The sequence below is a fragment of the Camelus bactrianus genome, chromosome 3 (genome assembly GCF_048773025.1).
Source record: "Camelus bactrianus isolate YW-2024 breed Bactrian camel chromosome 3, ASM4877302v1, whole genome shotgun sequence".
Taxonomy (NCBI): Eukaryota; Metazoa; Chordata; class Mammalia; order Artiodactyla; family Camelidae; genus Camelus; species Camelus bactrianus.
The window spans coordinates 45,644,244-45,663,840 of NC_133541.1; the positions used below are offsets into that span (position 1 = coordinate 45,644,244).

General features: G+C 36.7%; 1 protein-coding gene across 10 annotated transcripts in view; it reads left to right on the top strand.

Annotated features, from left to right (window-relative positions):
* Positions 1 to 1,740: 1,740 nt before the first annotated feature.
* Positions 1,741 to 19,597, top strand: part of ERBIN (erbb2 interacting protein) — a 101,274-nt gene continuing 83,417 nt past the window's right edge. For all 10 annotated transcript variants that reach the window (XM_010949358.3, XM_010949359.3, XM_010949360.3 and 7 more), the window contains exon 1: positions 1,741 to 2,051. The gene's annotated coding sequence lies outside the window, so the exon portion shown is untranslated. The remainder of the gene's footprint in view (positions 2,052 to 19,597) is intronic.

The following is a 19,597-nucleotide window of genomic DNA, read 5'->3' on the forward strand; positions in this document are numbered from 1 at the left end:
ACAGAGACTAATTACCATCCTCGTACACGGTTAAGTACAGCAGAGACTTGGGGCGGGGAATGGTGTGTTCCGTACCGATTACATTCCTTAGGGTAAAACAAGGCCGTCTCGTCTGTTAACATATTTAAAGCAGTAATAGCAAAAACTGTGCAATGTTATGGTTGAAGCGTTTTATGCCATATGTGTTGATAGAATGCCTAAGCAGCTCTCTCCGCAATAAACGCAAACCCTGCCAGGCTGAATCATTCGGGCCAGCGTAATTCAACAACTGCACCACCGAAACCGCCAGGGTTGGAAGCCTACGTCGCGTTCGGAATGTATCCAATGTTTCCTCTAACAAAGGCACTATCTTGAGGCAATTTCGCGGGCCATTTTCCCCCTCCCAGCGCCAGCTTTGTCTCCCCGTTGGTGTGAGGCTGAGACTTGGAGGAGCCCCAGCGGCGCTGCTGTGCAAGCAAGCTCGGAGCAAGGGCCGGCGTGGGAAGCTCCTCCGAGCTGCCGCTGTGGTTTCCTGCAAACTGAGCTTGCCATTAGAGGAAGTTGGAGTGCTGCAGTTGAGATACCTGCGGCCTTAAAATCGCGGTGGACTGGAACCATTCGCACCCGATTACTGTCGCACAAAGAAACTCAATCGGCCGGGGTGGCCGAGACCTGGGGACTCTCCGTCTCCCAGGCTGGGCGCGGGGCAGCCGGGGTAGATGTCATCCGCGTCCCCCACCTTGGGCCGCTGGAGATCAGCAGGCAGGCCTCCGGGCCCTGGGCCCGAGCGGGCCTCACGCCGCGCCTCGCACGCGAACCCCGGGCCGCCGGCGGCCCCGCCCCCGCCCCCGGACCCCCGCCCCCCCGGCCTCCCGCCGCCAACGCCGCCGACGTCGGCCCGCGCCGCCCCCGCGCGCGGTGACTGGCTCGCGCCGGCCTCCAGCCCGGCTGTTGGCGGTTGGGGCGAAGCTGGCGGGAGGCCGCCCCGCCCCCGTCGCGGAGCCGCCGCCGCGCGCAGCTTCTTCCCCCCTCGCCGCCGGGGCGGTGGCGCTGTTGCGGCCACGGCCTGGGAGGCTGTAACTCCCCTCCGCCCCAGCCCCCTTCCTCCTCCTTTCTCTCCTCTCCCTCCCTCCCCTCCCCGCTCCTCGCAGTCTCTCGGTCGAGTGAATGTGGCGCGGCGGCGCGGGACGCAGCCTCGGCCCCTGCAGCGGCCCCGCGAGCTCGTGAAGGGACCAAACCGCCGCCTCCCCCCACCCTCTGCGCTTCCCGCGGGAGCCACTGCCGCCGGGAAAGAAGAACGAGGAGGGGAGCGAGGGGACGGCGGCGGGAAAACGGGAGAGGGGGGAGAAGAGGGTTCGAGGGCCAAGAGGGAAGGCGGAGAGGGACGGACGGACGGAAGGACGGACGGCCCGACGGACGGCCCGGGGAGCGGGCCGCCATCCAGCCTGCCCGGCCCCTCGGCTCCGGCTCCGGGCGGCCGCGGCGGCGGCGCGAGCGAAGGGCGCGGCAGGCGCTATCGAGACAATAACCCCGCTGCCCGGCTCCGGGGGCGGCGGCAAGGAGGAGGTGGCGGCCTAGCGCGGCCGAGGCTCGCCCAGCGCCGCGGCGGCGTCTTTGCCTCGGCCGGCCGGGTTCCGCCGCCGTCGGGTGTCGGGACGCGCGGGTCGCCCGGAGTCCCAGGCTCGCGGCTGACGCCCCCTCCCCTCCCCCTCCCGGGCGCGCGTGGAGCTGGTTTTCCGGGTTCCCCTGGACCGAGCTGAATCCTGCTGCTCTCCCAGGCAGGAAGTGAGTTTCGCACTGTAATTCCGGGCGGTGTCACGAGTGAAAAGTTTTTTTTTCGGCGGAGATCCTAGTTGGGGCTGGGAAACTCCTGCAAAACTCAAGACCAGGAAATCAGCCCGCTTCCCAACCCCCACCAAAGCCACCTACTCTTCCTACTGCGGGAGGCCACTCCACATCCGCTCTCACCGGAGAGAGAAATTCGGCTGGATCCGAAGTGACTGATGAAGGGAAGGAAATCATGTCAGGCGAAGCCTTGAAAAAGCTGCCCTGAGATACTGCCCGACCGAAAGGTAATTTTCGCGAAATGTGTCTACAGGTCACAAAGCTCCTGGGCCGGGAAAGAGAGGAAACTTTAATGTTTTTCACTTTTTCTCAAGTTGCCTTAAATTCGCCTTTTCTTATATTCAGGTGTTTTAAGCGCTAAATAGAACTGATTTTATTACCCCTTCTACCATCTGGACTCTGGTTTTTCTAGAAGAGGTTGTAAGAGTGCGGTGGGACGAAAAGTTTTAAGCAATGGGAAGAAAGAGTGCCTTTGTTCAGCACAAGGTCCAGAAGTGTTATTTTCCCGGGACATATACAATGTATATTTTTTATGTATTAAGTTGCTGAACCGGGCAACTTTTGTTTGTGAAGAAAGTTAGGTCACTGCGGACAGCGATTTGCTGCTGTTGAGATGGCTGCCACATTTGTTTATACTCTCACCGATTATTGGGGTTTCGCGTTTAATTGTATATAGAGATTTTTTAGTTCCAGCCCTTGTGAATACATTTCACTGGGTTGTATAAACAAAAAACCTTTGCCGTTTTTCTAAGTGGGTAATACATTTTTTCAATAACGTGTTCCTTTTAGACATTCAGAACTCTGGTTAATTAATTGTAAGCAAGTGTTGGCTAGATTTTCCTTGTAACTGACCCAGTAGGGAGAAAAAGAAAGGAGTGTATGGATAAAGATAGTTATAATTAAAAAACAAACAATAACACCTGTAAGTAGTTTGGTTCATTGGGAGTTCTGTGCAATTCAGAACAGAATATATGAGAAGGGAAGTAAAACGCTTAAAACGATTTTCATGGGAATCACATTGATTGTGATAAACAGCTGTACTTTGGAATAGTACAGTATTTACATTTTTCTGTTGGCCCAAATGTTTTGGCCGGTGCTGCCTAATAAGTAATGAGTGTCTACCGTGGGGGTAGGGATTAGTGAAGCATGAGAGACATTCCACCAGTCAGAGTTATAAATATAAACACTTCTGAACCAATCCGTGGTCTTTACGGCTCAAACTAGTTTTGGTCGCAGCAAACACAAGCGGTTTCGTCAGTGGTGTTTTAGTTTGTGCCTTTTTAAGTTTGGTTTTTCCCCCCAGTACTTTTGTGGTAAAGAGAGGTGAAAGATAATACTGTGCTTCTGAATAAATATTAAGTAAATATGATATTCTCTTGGTAGGTGTATCTTAAATATAAATTGACATTTATTTTATTTGCCCATGCTACCCCAAGAAAAATATAATTGGCTTTCTTTAGTAGAAAGGTAGATTTTAAAGGATAGGATCAAATTATGCCACAACTTCTTTGTTACTTCTTAAAGTATATTTCAAAATAGGAATCTTAAATTAACTATTTATTACTATTTACTGATTTGATATGTTTTCCCAGAACTTAGTCTTTGGAGCTCCTTTTGGAAAAATTTTTTAATTTTTTAAAATCTTGGTAAGATTTGTGAACTATCAAGTAATTCCTGTTAAAGCACCTTTACCAAGGAATTTAAAGTCATAATTGATCTACTTTATGATTTTGGAGCATATCATTGGGCAACGAAAGAGATTATTCTTGGGCATCTGAAAGAGGGGAACAAAATAAATGGCATTGAACTTCAGTTTCCTTATATGGTTTATACTTGGCTTCAGAGCAGCAAAGCCTTAATAGAGCAAGTCTTTTATAGAGAATTACCACTTTGCGAAAATGTTTCTCTGCATTAGTAAATTTTACTTATAAAAAGTATAGTTAACCTCAGTCGTTAACAGAGATGCCTACAAAATACCTGTTTAAATCCCTGTTTTTAGATACAGTTTTTGAGTTTTTTCTTGTGGGAGCCATAGAAGCAAACTACACATTTTTAAAAGTGGAATGTTCAGCTTTGTAGTTGCCTTTCATTCCTTTTTTCCCTCTCAAAGAGGCAAAATTTGCTCTATGGTTTACTTAGACTTTTATTAGTTTAGCACTGAGCTTACTTAAGGAATTTTAGGTTTTATACTATTATCAAACTATAAATACTTTCAAAGTTTTGTTTAAAATGTGACAGTGGCTTGAAATGAGGTTTTAAAAAGATGATAATTAAAATATTTTTAAAAGACATCAAATTTTACATACTCTTAATATTGTGCGGGCTTCCTTAGACTAAATTGACAGATCTAGAGTACTTACAAGATGTACAAAAATGCAGTTAATGGCACTGTTTATTGGAGTTTTCAATAGTGTTAAACTTAATCTCTCAACTAATTAATTCAGATGTTATGTTATGAAGTTGGCCTGCTGTTTGAGAACAAACTGTTACAAACTTTTCTTGTATAAAAAGCTTACAGAGGTTCAAATACGGAAAATAAATTTTTATTGCACCTATTTTCCTGATGAAATTATAACGAGACATTTTGGATGTATCATTGGTAAATCTCTAAAATTCAGTTATTGTAGGGATACTGGTATTGAGCTCTTGGTAGTAAACAATATTTCACTTTAAGAAACACATGAATATTTCAGAAAATTAGGTGCATATTTAGGCATTTATTTTAAATAACATGATACAGAGTTTAAGCTATTTGGTTTAGAAATAGATCATGGCAGTGTTTACAAAGTATTTGGGATTATGCAGATTGTAGTGATGTTGGATAGGAAAGTAATTTTTTTTTTTTTTTTTTTGGTAATTGCTGCTTACTTAGATTCTCTTAAAGACTTTGTTGCTTGCATTTTTATTTTGTCTCTTTCCCTTGCCCGTTCGTTTTTCTGTCACATGCCTTGTTTTTTTTCTGGGAACACCTGTTCCTAAAGTCCTAAAGATTCCTTTCTTTTCCTTTCCTGACAACATATTTTACCTCTGTTTAGCTGTTCATAATAGATTGTTCAGTTTTTGAATTCACACTATTTACCATAGAAGATGTGCACATAAATTATGCTCTATAATATCTACTTTTGAATTGTCTAAAGAAATAAGCTCAGCACTTCTGTCTTCCATTTTTCTATGATTTACTCCCCATTATTTTTTGTTTCTTTCTTGGTGCCTGTCACTAACTCTTAAGTCATTCTCTGTCCATTTTTCAGATATACTTCTAACTTTTTCTGTCTTGTTTCCTAATTGTGAAAAAGAAATCTCACTGTTACTCACATTTTTCTTCTGATTCCTTTAGCTTCCTATTTTTAGAGTTAGCTTCATTTACTTCCCCTATTTTCTCCATGTTCAGCTCTTATTTTTTAATTATATTTTGCTCTTCTTCTCTTTCTAAACTTACTAGACCATGCTTATTACTTCAAAACTGTTAAAAACATGAGTAGAAAAATTTATTTGGTCATCATCTTTGAATTCTGAATATCCCTTTTCATTCCAGCGCAGTTTACGTGCCAGTCAGTATTTAACCTAATACTCATAAATATATTTTGTTTCTATTTATATTGTTTTCTCAATTCTTTTTTTCCCTTTAATATCTCCAGAATTACCTTTGTGAAGATAATATCAGGTTGTTAAGTATTCTTATATTAATTAACCCCCATGCCTTCTTGTTTTGTTATGCTTTTGGCCTCTTAAGACACACAAGCTTATATCTCTGTACCTCCCCTCTCCATTTTGGTCCTTTCCTTCCTGTCCTATCTCTCAAATTAAATGTCTTCTCTGTCAGTGTCCCTAACATTGTGTCATTGTCTTCCTTTGTCTGTTTTTATGAAATAAGCAGAGTTGAATTTTATCACTCATTTTATTCTTCTCGCTTGAAATTTGGTTCCAGGTACCATTGGATGAAGGCATGCCAGGCTTTGTAATTGATAGTATGTAAGACAATAGAAAAGAGTACCTAAACATTAAGTAATGAAAGAAGGTTCTCCTTATCTGGAAGTTATCTATGACTTTCAGTATATAGAATGTAGTAGAAAAACTAGAACATAATCAGAAAGACATCTAAGTAATCAAAATGGATATAGTAAAATCTAGGGACTTCATTCATAGGGACATCCTTATTCAGAGCCCATTTATTTTTTATCACATTGAGCTGTTTCCTGCCTTTTTGATGTACTGGAAGAGGTGAGAAAGCACACTGACAGCATCACGAAGTGATGGCCTCTGACGTTACAGAATGGAAGGAAGACTGGCCAACTTAGAAAATAGGGTAGTCTCACACAGCTTGCTTTGGGCGTTCTACATTTCATTTGTCCTTGGGACGATTCACTCTATTATAGCATGATTACAAGTAATAGTAATAGCCCTAAGGCAGCTGTTCTCAAACTTTTTGGTCTTATTAGGATCTCTTTATACTCTTAAAATTTACTGAGAACCCCATAGGGCTTTGGTTTGTGTGGGTTGTATTTATTATATTTCCTGTAATACACATTTAAAAAATAATTAATAAATGATTTCATGTTAATGTAACACTGTGTTAATAAAGAATATTTTTTAATAAATAACTTTTTTCCAAGACCAATCTTTAGCAAAAAGTGGCATTGTTACATATATTTGCAGGTCTTACTTCTGGTTGAATAGAAGACAGCTTGATTCTCATCTGCTTCTACATTCAATCTTGCAATATATTGTTTTGGTTGAAGTATATGAAGAAACTCCAGTCTCATACAGATAGGTGGTTGGAAAAGGGAGGAATATTTTAGCCCTTTTAGATGATTGTGGGTGTTCTTTGATACCACACCAAAATTTAACAAATGGTAGTTTTTTAAGGAGAGCTGCAGTGTTGAATCTGAAACCCTATCAATGAGTTTTTCATTTCTTGTTACCTGAAAATCCATGGTATATCTTGCACTTTGAATGAATTTTTTTTACCTGTTTTATGATTTTGTAACATCATTTATTGGTTGTTTGGGAAATACTGGTCCATTGAATTACACATTTTTTACCAAATGTTGACACATTTCTTTATGCAGAAACAAAAAAAAATTGTTAACATCACTAGTAATCTCATCAGAAGTCTTTAATGTTCTGAAGGTGTCAAGCTCAGGGAGGCAGATACAAATTTTCTGCAGTTCTGAATTTTCACTTGGAAGCTCAAATATTAATCATTGGTAACAAATACTGATCATGTTTTCCCCTTGAAATTGCAGGCTTACTTGATTTATTTTTGAGAAAATGTCTGCCGCATTCCTAAGTCTATATAACCATAGTTTGCCATTCTCTCTTTATGGTCAAAATAGTGTTCCATAACTCAGAATAATTTACCCAAATGCTTTTCCTTAAGATTGCCGTTTTCTACATAGAATATGAAAAAGACATGTATTGAAGAGTTGAGATTTAATAAAATTACTTTTTACTGCTTCATTAAAGATATTCTTATTTGAAAGTGGTGTTTAAAAAGAAATCTGGGAATATGTAGTGGTGCCAGTCTAGCTTGATGTTACTGCCTTTGCGCTAAGGTGCTAGCACTTTTACCCAGCATTGCTTTTGCACCATCACTGTCAATATAGTAGGAAAGAGCAAATGGTGTTCAATATTATGCTGAAAATAGTCTTGACCTTTAAGACCCCTTGAAAGTGTCTCAGGCCATCCAGGGCCCATTGACCACACTTTGAGAACTTAGGTGGATGTTGGGATTTGTGAAGGTTTTGTTCCTTTGATTTTTTTTTTTCCTGTCTCATTCAGGGAGAATCCTGAGGCTTGATTGTTCAGCTCCTTAATTTGGTCATCAGTTCTTTTCAATTATTTTATTACTTTTTTGGGGAGAGAAATAGAGTTCCTAAGAACTTTTCTATAGACATTGATTTTTATTTTTTAGTTGTATTTTTGGTCTACATGTAAGTTACATCTTGAATCTTTACATTGTCTTCTGTTTCCAGATTAACAATATAGGAAGTTTGTTCTTATTGTGTTTGGTATATCCATCATGCTTTTGGTTTTTCCTCAAATGTTAGATTTTTTCATTGTAGTTGAAGTTTTATATTATGGTCCAGACTATAGTGTATTGGTCATTTAAGTGTATTTTTCCAGCCCAAGTGAATCCCTGTTCTTATGTCTCTGGTATATTTAGCTAATGGGTTTCTTCTTAGGGTAGCTTGTCCTGTTACATGTATTTCCTGTCCCTTGGGAAATAACATTCTGCTGTTTTCAAGGTTATACTGCCCAAGTGTCAGATCTCCCACAGTATAGAGAGCTATGCTGGAGGCCTTAGCCATGCAGCTGTTCTACTGTGGTTTTATTACCTGGCAGACTGCCTGGGACACACTTTTCCCAATCCTTCTTGCTAAGAAAACTTAGCCTTTTTGGAAATCCCACTTCATGCTTGTTTTGTGTATCTGGTTCTTCGGGTATGTTTGTTGTCATTTCTTCCACCCCCAGCCCCCACCATACTCTGTACTGTCTACAAATCCCTTTCTGTTCTGATCTGTAGATATACCCCTCCTAGGTTTTTTAGTACTGCTATAGATTTTTTATAATTTTATTTTTTGTATATTAAAGTTTGTAACAGTGACAAATACACTGAAGAGTTGGAAGCATAGTGCAAAGAATTTTTTTGTTCCTAAACCATTTGATAATAAGTTGCCTACCTGATGCCTCATAACCCCCAATTACTTTAATGTTTATTTCCTACAAACAGGGGCATTCTCCTCTGTAATAACATTATCATTATCAAAATTAGGAAGTTATCAAGAATACATTACTAACAAGAATACAACCTCACAAACTGTCCTAATGCCTTTTAGAGCAAAAGAATCCAGTTTGGAATCATGCCTTACATTTAGCTGTCATGTCTCTTTCGTCTCCTTTAATATGAAACAGTTTTTATCTTTACTTTCAGGTGCTTGACACTTTTGAAGATTATAGATCTAGTTATTTTGTAGCATAATCTAATTTGCATTTCTCTGACATTTTGATGATCAGATCTTTGATTAGATTTTCATGATTAGATCTTTGGTAGGTATTCTGGAAATGATCTTGCATGCATCTCATTGCATCTTATCAGGTGTCAGGTAATGTCAGTTGTCCCATTGCTAATAGGAATTGGTTATATGTCAAGGTACTTCTTCCTCATTTGTAATTAATAAATATTTTGGGGCTAGGTATTGAAACTACGTAAATGTTTTGTTCCTCATCAGATTTTTAGTTTATTCATTTATTTACAGCTATTCGTGGTTGCCTGTTATATTCACTGAGTTATAATCCATTATCATTTATTTTGGTGCTCATATTGTTCTTGATTTGGCTAATGGGAACCCCTTCCAGCTGGTTTATTTTCATTTTGACATACATCTTTGAATACTTTTTTTGTATGTAGCACAATATAATGTTCCAGACTTAACCTTCAAACTTGCTCCGATTTTTTTTAGTGGAAAATGGTACTTAGAAGCCAAGATCGGGGCACTTCTTGTGCTCATTGTTCTTGAAGTATCGCTGCTCCATGCCTCCTTAGTGTACAAATAGGGGATATTTTTATGTGCACATGTACACATTCACATTTACACCTATATTTCTATAAATATAAAATGGTTTCGCTGATATGTCCAACTCTAATTCAGTACCACAGGGTTCGTTCTAGTGTTTTCCCTTTCCATATTTGTAACTTTTCTCTGATAGTGAAAACTAGTTTTGTTTCTGTACTATTTTTTAGTGAGGGAGATGAAGTAAACATTTGTTCAGATAAAGATTTTCAGCCAGAAGTCTCTATAATCTAATGAATTTCTAAAGTATTTCTAAAGGGATAAAATTAACATGGTAAAATACATTTAGGTGAAATATTTCATTCCTCAGTAATTCCAGGTTATTATGTGAAAGATGGATGGAATGAATTAATGCTTTTATTGTCTACATTGGATAAGTTCCTTGTAGAGATAATGTTGGGGCTTGATTTTGGTATGAATGCAGTGATTTTGATGCAATTGAATTTTTCCATATGGAGCCTATGTGAATATGAATTCATATATTCATATTCCATATAAAGATCCCAAAGTTTGGAGCAAGGTCTATCTTCTTGATAATGGTGCCCTTAGAATTTCAAACCTTAGACCAGTTCCAGAATCTTGTGGGGTGGGGTGGGAGAAGGTTTTCATTTGCATTAGGGCCAGAACAAGAAACTGTAATCTAAAAATGAATCTCCATGTTAAGGCTGTCACCCAGTCTAGAATAAGTTGGTTTGACTTCCCCCATTCCTGGAGATTTGGGAAGTGATGTAAGAAGCATATTGGGATATCTTTTTGTGACTAGACTAGATTTACTCAGTCTTCTAGGAACAGATGAGGATCCTGGCAGCAGCAAATAGATTCTTTGGGTGCCTTGTTAATCTCTGGGAACTTCAGAAGATTTAGTTAATTGTCTTGGGGCTAACTGTGGAATATTGGAGACTGTGTATAATAGATGCAGTTCAGTGTATCAGAGATAACTGATACCGGCGTAGTCTCCTGTTTGCTTTCTTTTGAAAACTATTCCCGAGACAGGAACCCTAGGAAGTTTATTCCTTATCTTTTTGACTTTGGTTATTGAAATCAATACCATTTCTGTCAATTCTGTCTTTTAGGTATCTATAGAATGAGATACATGAGTGTAGGCTTGGAAGGCTAGAGGTGCAATCAGTGAGAGCTTTTGATAGGCAAAAGGGAAGGGCTAAAACAGTTTTCTTAATTTTTTTTTTGGTTATACAAATTCAAATGCAGAAATTCATAATATAGAAATTAAAAAGTATCTATAATCCCATCTCCCAGAGATACTCAGTGTGTTGTGTATTCTTCTGAACACTTCTATACATATTCCAACACGTAAGTGTGCGTGTACGTACATGTATAAGTATCTTCAAATAAAAATAGGAGATACATATATATATGATATATAAGGGAATATAATAGGTATGTACATGTGTTAATTAGCATTAGGATTGTTTCTAGGTTGTTATACAAGACAATGCTTACAGAACATAGATTTATTCTTGTACTCTTTGCATAACATTTTTACACTGTTAAGAATTTTTTTCTGGTGGACAGGTACCCAGAGTACATTTGCTATATGTATAGTTGAAATTGATAGACAGACTCAAAGTCCTTCTGAAGAGTTTGGATCTATTATACTTCTACCAATAGTATGTAAGAGTACCTCTCTGTGAGGATTCTTGAACAGATAGGCTATCAGCTGTCCTAAAGTACTTGTGCAAGTCTAAGACAGACAGTGTAGTATAGTATCTAATAATATAGGGCTTAGAGTCACATTGCTACTTACTAGATGTGATGTTGGCAAGTTAAATGTAAAAATTCTTCTAGGAATTATGCATATTTGTATGCCTTTTGTGTTCCACATGGATTTATTGATTTGTTGCTTATATGCTTTGGTTACGGTGTTTGCCATACAGAACTTTACATTTTTCAGTCTTTATGCATTTTTGGCTTTAATGATATTCTTAGAAAGGATTATAAAAGTAATAACCTAAATTTTCTTATGTTGCCTTAAGAAGTGAAATAATCATCTAGATTGGTTCTCTCCAAATTTCTAACCAGTTGTTTCATCTTTTTACTTCAAAAATTCTATCTTTATTGGTAGTAAATCCCCAAATATACTTAATCTATGTCAAGATACTCTTTTTTATTTATTGTTTTTTTGTTATGAAAATACTGTGCTGTCTTGGTTTTTCTCCTCCTCACAGTATGCTTAATATCTGAAAGTGTCAGTTTATTACTTTTGAAACATTTTTCCGGGTGGACTTGAATCATTAAGTTCTAAAAATAATTCTTGCTGGCTTGTTGATTGAGAGTTCTTGAATTTATAGATTAATTTAAGAAGTAATTGATACCTTTACAATAGCATACCTCTTTCTAGGAAAGTAAGTTTTCCATTTACTTAATAGTTTATGCCCTTCAGTGGGTTTTATGGTTTTCTTCTTGTCATATCCATGTTTCTTCATAGCATTCGTATTTCTTGTTATTATTAAGAATTATGTATTTTTTTCTTAAGTTGAGTTCCAAAAATCTTAATGGAGCAAAGGTGAAAGCTACTGCTCTTATGAATGGGGCTGTTTCTTTAATTGTATTGTTACCTGGATATATAAATAGAGGAGATTGATTTTTCATATGTGTTACCTACTGTATTCTGAAGACTTAAAAAATTGCTAATAGATTTTTAGATGGTATGTTTGGATCTTCTAGGTATATAATTATAGATGCACTCGTAATAGCACTTTTTATTTTTTAATTGAATTGTAAATATATTAATTGATTGAATTAAATATATTAATTGTATAGTCTCATGTTTTATAATTTAATATGCATACTAACAAGTACTTAATGACCCATCCTTTTAACTACAAAATTCTTCCCTCATTTCTTTCCAGTCTGTGAGATCATCCACCACCATTAGTATTGCAGCCTGATTAATTTAATCTTCAGTAAGGGAATAGGAGATTTTTATTGTCACCCAGAAGCCTCCATTTAATCATACTGTATTTTCTTTCTCTAGCATTGTCTGGCTGTGGGAATGGGAAGGAGAACAAGAAAACTTGCTAAACTCTGAGTATTTTTTGTTACAGAAGCAAAAGTCCTTGGGCTGATTTAAGTAGAAGGTGGTCCCTTCTGCTACTATTCTGCTCCTTAACTGCCTCTTGAAGGTGTCTTCAGTGCTGTGAGAATGGCTTTGTGAACCTTGATGTTCCTTAGCTGCTTTTTGATTTACTTCTGAGAAAAATAATACTACTTATGAGCATTTTCCTTGAACTACTTAGTATTTAGTGCGATACACAGTAGTAATTATGTATGTATCTTTTAATGACAGTTATTTTGATCCTTTATTTGATTATAATAGTAAACTCTCTAGTTATGTAAATGTTTCCCAAGAGATCTTTGCCTGTACTTGCTCCCTCCCCAGGTTTACTTTAGTCACTTTACGTATTTCACTGACCTTAATCTTATCCTTCCTTGTAATATATTTAATAGGTAATTTGGTGTAAGTGAAAGGTGTTCCTCCAAATGCTGATACTTTCCTCAGATTCAGTGGATTTTATGACTAACTTAGAAATAGTCTATTCAAGGTAACCAGCTTTTTCTTTTTCATTAACATACGAGGAAACTATTGGCCCAGAGAGGGAAGTGAAATCCTGGAGGTCATTTAGTTTGTTAGTGATGAAAGTTAGATTCAAAAAATAAATTCAGGTTTCCTGACTCTGTGGCTTTTCCCTTATACCAGAATTTTCCTAGATACGTTGTGGAGTATACAGTCTCTTTAGAATAGCACTACTTTTTTTTTTTTAATATGCCAAAGGTTTATTTTATTTTGTGCCTCCTTTCAATTATCGTTTTCCCTGCCCCCTCCCTCTTCCACCTTTATTGACATATAATTGATGTGTAACATTGTGTAAGTTGAAGATGTACAGTGAGTTGATTTGATACAAATATATTGCAATATGATTACCACCTTGAGTTAGCTAGCACCTCCATCACTTCACATCCTTTTTGTGGTAAGAACATTTAAGATCTACTCTTAGCAACTTTGAAGTATATAATATTTATTAACTGTAATCAGTCACAGTGCTGTGCATCAGATCCCCAAAACTGAATCCTTCCTTCCTTTGTGTTTCACCCCACCCCAGAACTATATTTCTATCTGGAAGCTAGAACAGCACTGTTTTCCAAATATTTTTACCAGATATTATAGAAAAAAAGTTCTGAGTTCACATAGATGAGAACGCCTTGGGTTAATACACATCCCCTCATCCCCAGTACATGGCAGTTCGTCATGGATGATTGTTTTTAATTTTAGAAATAACTAAAATACAGCTCTGTTTACAAAGAATGTTAGCATCAATATTTGAGCCAAGAAGTTTCATGGAAAGATTAATCCTAAAGCAGTATGTAATTTGCAATTTCAGAATTTAAAAAGAATATTTTTTTGGCCTCTTTCTACTCACCCATCCAGCCCAGTTCAAGTACCATTGTTTCTGCTGAAACTTCCCCAAATGTTTGAGAAATCTATTCTTTTGATTTCTAACTTACATTTTGTTTTTTAGATTGTGATAAAATGCACATAATATGAAATTTACTGTCTTAACCATTTTTAAGTGTACATTTCAGTGGTATTAAGTACATATTGTTATGTATTGGTCACCACCACCCATCTCCAAAACTCTTTTCATGTTGCAAAATTGCAACTCTATGTATTTAAGAATAACTCCCTGCTCCATTCCTCTTCCTCCCAGCTCCTGGCAGCCACCATGTAAATGGAATCATAGAATATTTGTCCTTTTGTGTCTGGCTTATTTCACTTAACATAATGTCATCAATGTTCATTCGTATTGTAGCATATGACAGAATTTCCTTTTTAAGGCTGACTATTCCATTGTATATACCGTTTTGCTTAACTGTTCATCTGTCATGGACACTTGGGTTCCTTCCACGTTTTAGCTGTTGTGAATAATGCTGCCATAAAAATGGGTGTACAAATACTCTTTGAGACCCTGCTTTCGATTCTTTTTGGTATATACCCAGAAATGGAATTGCTGAATCATATGATAATTTCATTTTTTAATTTTTTGATGAACTGCCAGATTATTTCCCACAGTTGGCTATACTATTTTACATTTCCACTAACAGTACATAAGAGGTCTAACAAAAAGTCTAATTTCAACACATCCTTGCCAGTCTTTATTTTCTGTTTTTCTTTGTTTTTTGGATAGTTATCCTAATGGGTGTGAAGGTAATCTCTCATTATAGTTTCGATTTGCATTTCCCTAATGATGAGTGATATTGAACATCTTTTCATGTGCTTATTTTTGTGTTTTCTTTGGAGAAGTGTCTTTGCCCATTTTTTGAATCAGGTTGTTTTGCTGTTGAGCTTTTGGAGTTTATATTCTGGATATTAATCCCTTTTCCAGGTACATGATTTGGAGATGTTTTCTCGCATTTTGTGGGTTGCCTTTTTACTTTGTTGATAGTGGCTTGATGTACTTTTTAAAAAAAATTTTCGTGAAATCTACTTGTCTAATTTTGCTTTTGTTGACTCTATATTTGATGTCGTAGCCAGGAACTCATTGCCAAATCCAGTGTCATGAAGTTTTTGCCCTGTTTTCTTCTAAGAGTTTAGTTTGGATTTATGACTTTTTGAAAGTGCTTAGCTATTTAATTTAAAACTTAAATATATATAGGGAGGGTATAGCTCAAGTGGTAGAGTGCATGCTTAGCATGCACAAGGCCCTGGGTTCAATCCCCAGTATCTCCTCTAAAAGATAAAATAAGTAAACCTAATTACCTTCCCCCTTAAACAAAAAACTTAAATATAAACTGTGTTGTTTTTAAATTATTTTTGGATATTTTGGTTGGCTAAACTAAATGTTTTCTTGTTTAAATAAAACTAAAAATGCTAGCACTCTTCTCTTTTCCTTCAGTTTATAAGTGTTTCAGGTTTCTCTTTGGAATTAAGCCTTTTATTCTGAGATAACTATAGAATCATCTGTAATTTTAAGAAATAATACAGTGAGATTTTCCCCTTGAGGTAGGCAGCATCTTTAAAAAATTTTTTTTTAATTTTTATTTTTTAATGAAGTGTAGTCAGTTTAGTGTTAGTTTCAGGTGTAAGACAAAATAATTCGGTTACACATAAACATACATATATATTTTTTCAGTTTCTTTTCTGTTATGGCTTGTTATAAGAAACTGAATATAATTCCCTGTGCTATACAGTAGGTCCATGTTGTTTATCTATTTTATACACAGTAATGTTTATCTGTTAATCCCAAACTCCTAATCTATTCCCCCCCATAACCAGTTTGTTTTCTTTGTCCGTGAGTCCATTTCTGGTTTGTAGATGCAGGCAGCATCTCACAGGATTGTAGTACAGTATCACAACCAGGCTATTGCAATTGATAGTCAATATACAAAATAGTTCCATCACCACAAGAATCCTTGTTGTTGCCCTTTTATTACTACTGTACCCATCTCCCTCCCATATTCTCCTCCACCCATTTTTTTTTTTTTTTTTTTTTTTGTCTTTTCAAAACTATGAATGGAATCATGTAGTATGTAACTTTTGGGATTGGCAAATTGCCTCATTCCCTGGAGATTCATCAGAGTTTTTGTTTATAGTAATAGCTCTTTGATTTTTATCACTGAATGTTGTTTTACAAGATGGATGTACTGCCAGTTTGTTTAATATTTTCACTTTGATGGACATCTAGGTTATTTCTGGTTTTTGACTATGACGAATAAAGTTGCTCTGAACATTCTTGTACAGGATTTTGTGTGAAGATATGTTCTCATTTTTCAAGAATAAATGTCTAAGAGTGTAATTGCTGTGTTAGTTTAATTTTATAAGAAACTATCAGTGTTTTCCAGACTGGCTGTATTGGTTTGCATTATTCTCTGCAGTAGTGTATGAGAGATCAAGTTTTTTTACATCCTTGCCATCCTTATTTGTTGTGTTTATCATGTCTTTCTTACTATTTTTTATTTTAGCCCTTCTTACAGGTATGTAGTCTTAACAGGTATCGTATTTTACTTTGCATTTCTGTAATGACTATAGTGATGTTGAACATCTTTTATATAGTTTTTTTACCATCTGTATGTCTCTTCAGTGCAGTGTCTGTTCATGTCTTTTTTCCATTTTCTAACTGATTTCTTTTTTTTTACTGTTGAATTTTGAGAGTTTTAATGTATTATAGATACTGATTCTTTCTTGATATGTGATTTACGAATAGTGTCCTATAGCTTACCTTTTCATTCTTTTAAACAGGATCTTTTGCAGAGCAAAAGTTTTTAGTTTCATGAAGTACAATTTTGTCACTTTTTATGGTTTGTGCCTAAGACTCTGCTTACTTACCCATTCTGAAAATTTTCTCTTTGTATTTTTCTGAAAGCTTTATCATTTTACATTCAAATCTGTGGTCTATTTTGAGTCACTTTTTGTATAAGATGTGAGATTTAGGTCAAGGATTTTTTTTTTCAGCCTCTGGATATCCAGTTGCTCCAGCACAATTTCTTGAAAAGACTGTATTCTTCCCCTTTTGAATTGTTTTGCATCTTTGTTGAAAATCACTTGGAAATATTTGTGTGTATAGACACTTTTTAACATGAGGAAAAGTACAGAACAGAAAATAAATCACATGCAGTTCCCCCTCTCTGAGATAATTACTGTTAATACTTGTTGTGTTTCTTTCTAGTTTTTTCTTAAACTTGTATACCTGAGATTATATACTTATAGTTTAAAAAAAAGTTGGTCCTAGCTTTTTCCTTTTTATTATGAGCAATTTCCCATTTGTGCATAAAAGACACCATTTTAATGGTTTTGTAATGTATCTCTGTTATAGTTTATTATTGATGGAATTTTATACTGTTTCCACCTGTTATTTTTATAGCATAAAACATAATTAAACAGATTCTTGATTTATACTTGATAAATTAATTTAGACCTACTTATATGGAATATAGATAGCATTTACCTTAAAAAGACAAAACAAAAATTCTGCTTTGCTTTTTAACCTACTATCTTCTGTCATGCATTGGAGTATTTACTAACATTGGGCACTTTCTTAGAGTAGAGTGTTTATTCCTTTGATTGTATACAAGGTGAAAAGGTTTCAGTGTATCAGTTTATGGAGTGCAGGTTTTTCTTGCACTACAGTGTCTCACCTATATATAGTCTGCTTACCACATAGGAGCAAGGATTTGAGGCGGATTTCTGGAGGATAATATAGAATCTGGATTCTGTTCCCTTCTAGCTTTAGAAGTTATTTATAACAACATTTAAGCACCTACTTTGTGCTAAGAGCTATTCTAGGCTCTGGAGAGGACAAGGAACAAATATATGAAGCCCTATTTAAATTATATTCCTCATCTATGAGTAGCTCTACCTTTAATCTGGTAAACAGATAGCCTGAGGCACATAGGTGTTCTCTTGCCAGGATCTGTTGTGTCATTCAGCCTCTTATGCAGTCTATTTGCTGTATAACTTAAGCATTTTAGGGGTCTGTTTGGAGAGCTTGTCAAATGATAATTCAAGGGCAACCTTTAATTTTTTTTTCTTTTCTTTTTTCACCATATGATAGAATTATTTATTAAGATCCCTGTGTGTTCAATTTGATTTTATTTTTCACTATTCTTAAAAATAACACTTGAGGTGACTTCTGATAGGATGTGAGTACTGGTTAATAGAAATGGGAGAATCAGATCCAATGAAAACAGTGAGGAAATAAATAACTTTAAAGTAATTTAACATTATTGCTGTGGTAGAACATCAGATTTAGCTAAGCTTCCTGGGAGCCAAGGTTCTCATTACCGTAAACAAAGAAATATGTCACAAGTTCTCCAAGAGAGACAAAGATTTTCTTTACATTAAATTCTAATTGATCTCTAAGATGTGAATTCCCTTATGTAAGAGCTATTGAGTAATGAATGGACAGTGTTGTTGACAACAATTTAACAACACATTCTGTAGCTCTCAGGCTCTTTTTAAATATATACACATACACACAGACATACGTGTGTGTGTATATGTTATACAGACACACACGGAGAACTCTGTAAACCCAACAATAAGAAAACAAACAATCCAATCAAAAAAACTGGCCAAAGATTTCAACATTCTTACCTCACCAAAGAAGATATACAGGTGGCAAATAAACATATGAAAAGATGCACCACATCATGTCATCACATAAAAATATACACATATTTAATAAAAAGAATATAATACACCAAAAAACTCAGCAAAAATGGATCTAGGCTAATGTGCTTCAAAATTAATAGATTTTTGTGTGTGTGTTTTTAGTTTTGGTACTCTAACTTGATCTAAGGGTTAAAATAGACATGGATGGAAACAGTATTTTGTATACCCTGTTAACCATCATTGTTCTAATATGGACTTTGGCAAGCTGAGTAGCAGACAATTTCAGGATTTCACTTTCTAGTGAAAGAATGGCATATCAGAATTCTCTTCTGCTTACTGATGCTCTGAAAATCAGTTGAGGAAATGGTATGTTTATCATCATATTAAGAAAGTTGATAAGTATTTATTTATGTCTGATTAGATGGCCATTTCTTCTCTGCAAGGGGTACTTGCTGTTGTAAAGCTTGTAGTTGCCTCAGGAGATGGATTTAGAGCTACTTCTGGCACCTAATGTAAAAGCTTTACTGAGACCACTAAAACACCAAAGCATATGATGCACATGATTTTGGCTTAATGGATTTTTAAGATTTCCAATAGTATAACCAATCATGTCTGCTATTAAAAAAAAATCCTCATAATCCCAAGAAATTTCAAGTTTTGGGCAGCTTAGTGTCCCAGTTTGCTTGACTGATTTAGCTTTTAAAAAGAGAAAATTTTTCAGGTAATTGAAAGAGGTGACTTTGAGTGAGATATTACTTAACACTAAGGGTTGCCTGTTGGAATATGAGTACTGCTGACATATTGTAATTCTTCAGCTAATGTACAGCCATTCTTTTTTCATAATAAGTAAAATTTCAGGACTAGTTGTTCTTTTTTAAAATAGATTTGATCTTTCAGAGCATATTTAGATTCACAGCAAAGTTGAGCGTAAGGTACAGATTACTGTAGACCCCTTGTTGCTACACATGCATAGCCTCTCCTATCATCACCATCCCCCACCAGAGTGGTGCATTTGATACAGTTAGTGAACCTACATTGACACGTAATGATCCCCCAAGTCCTTAGTTTATTT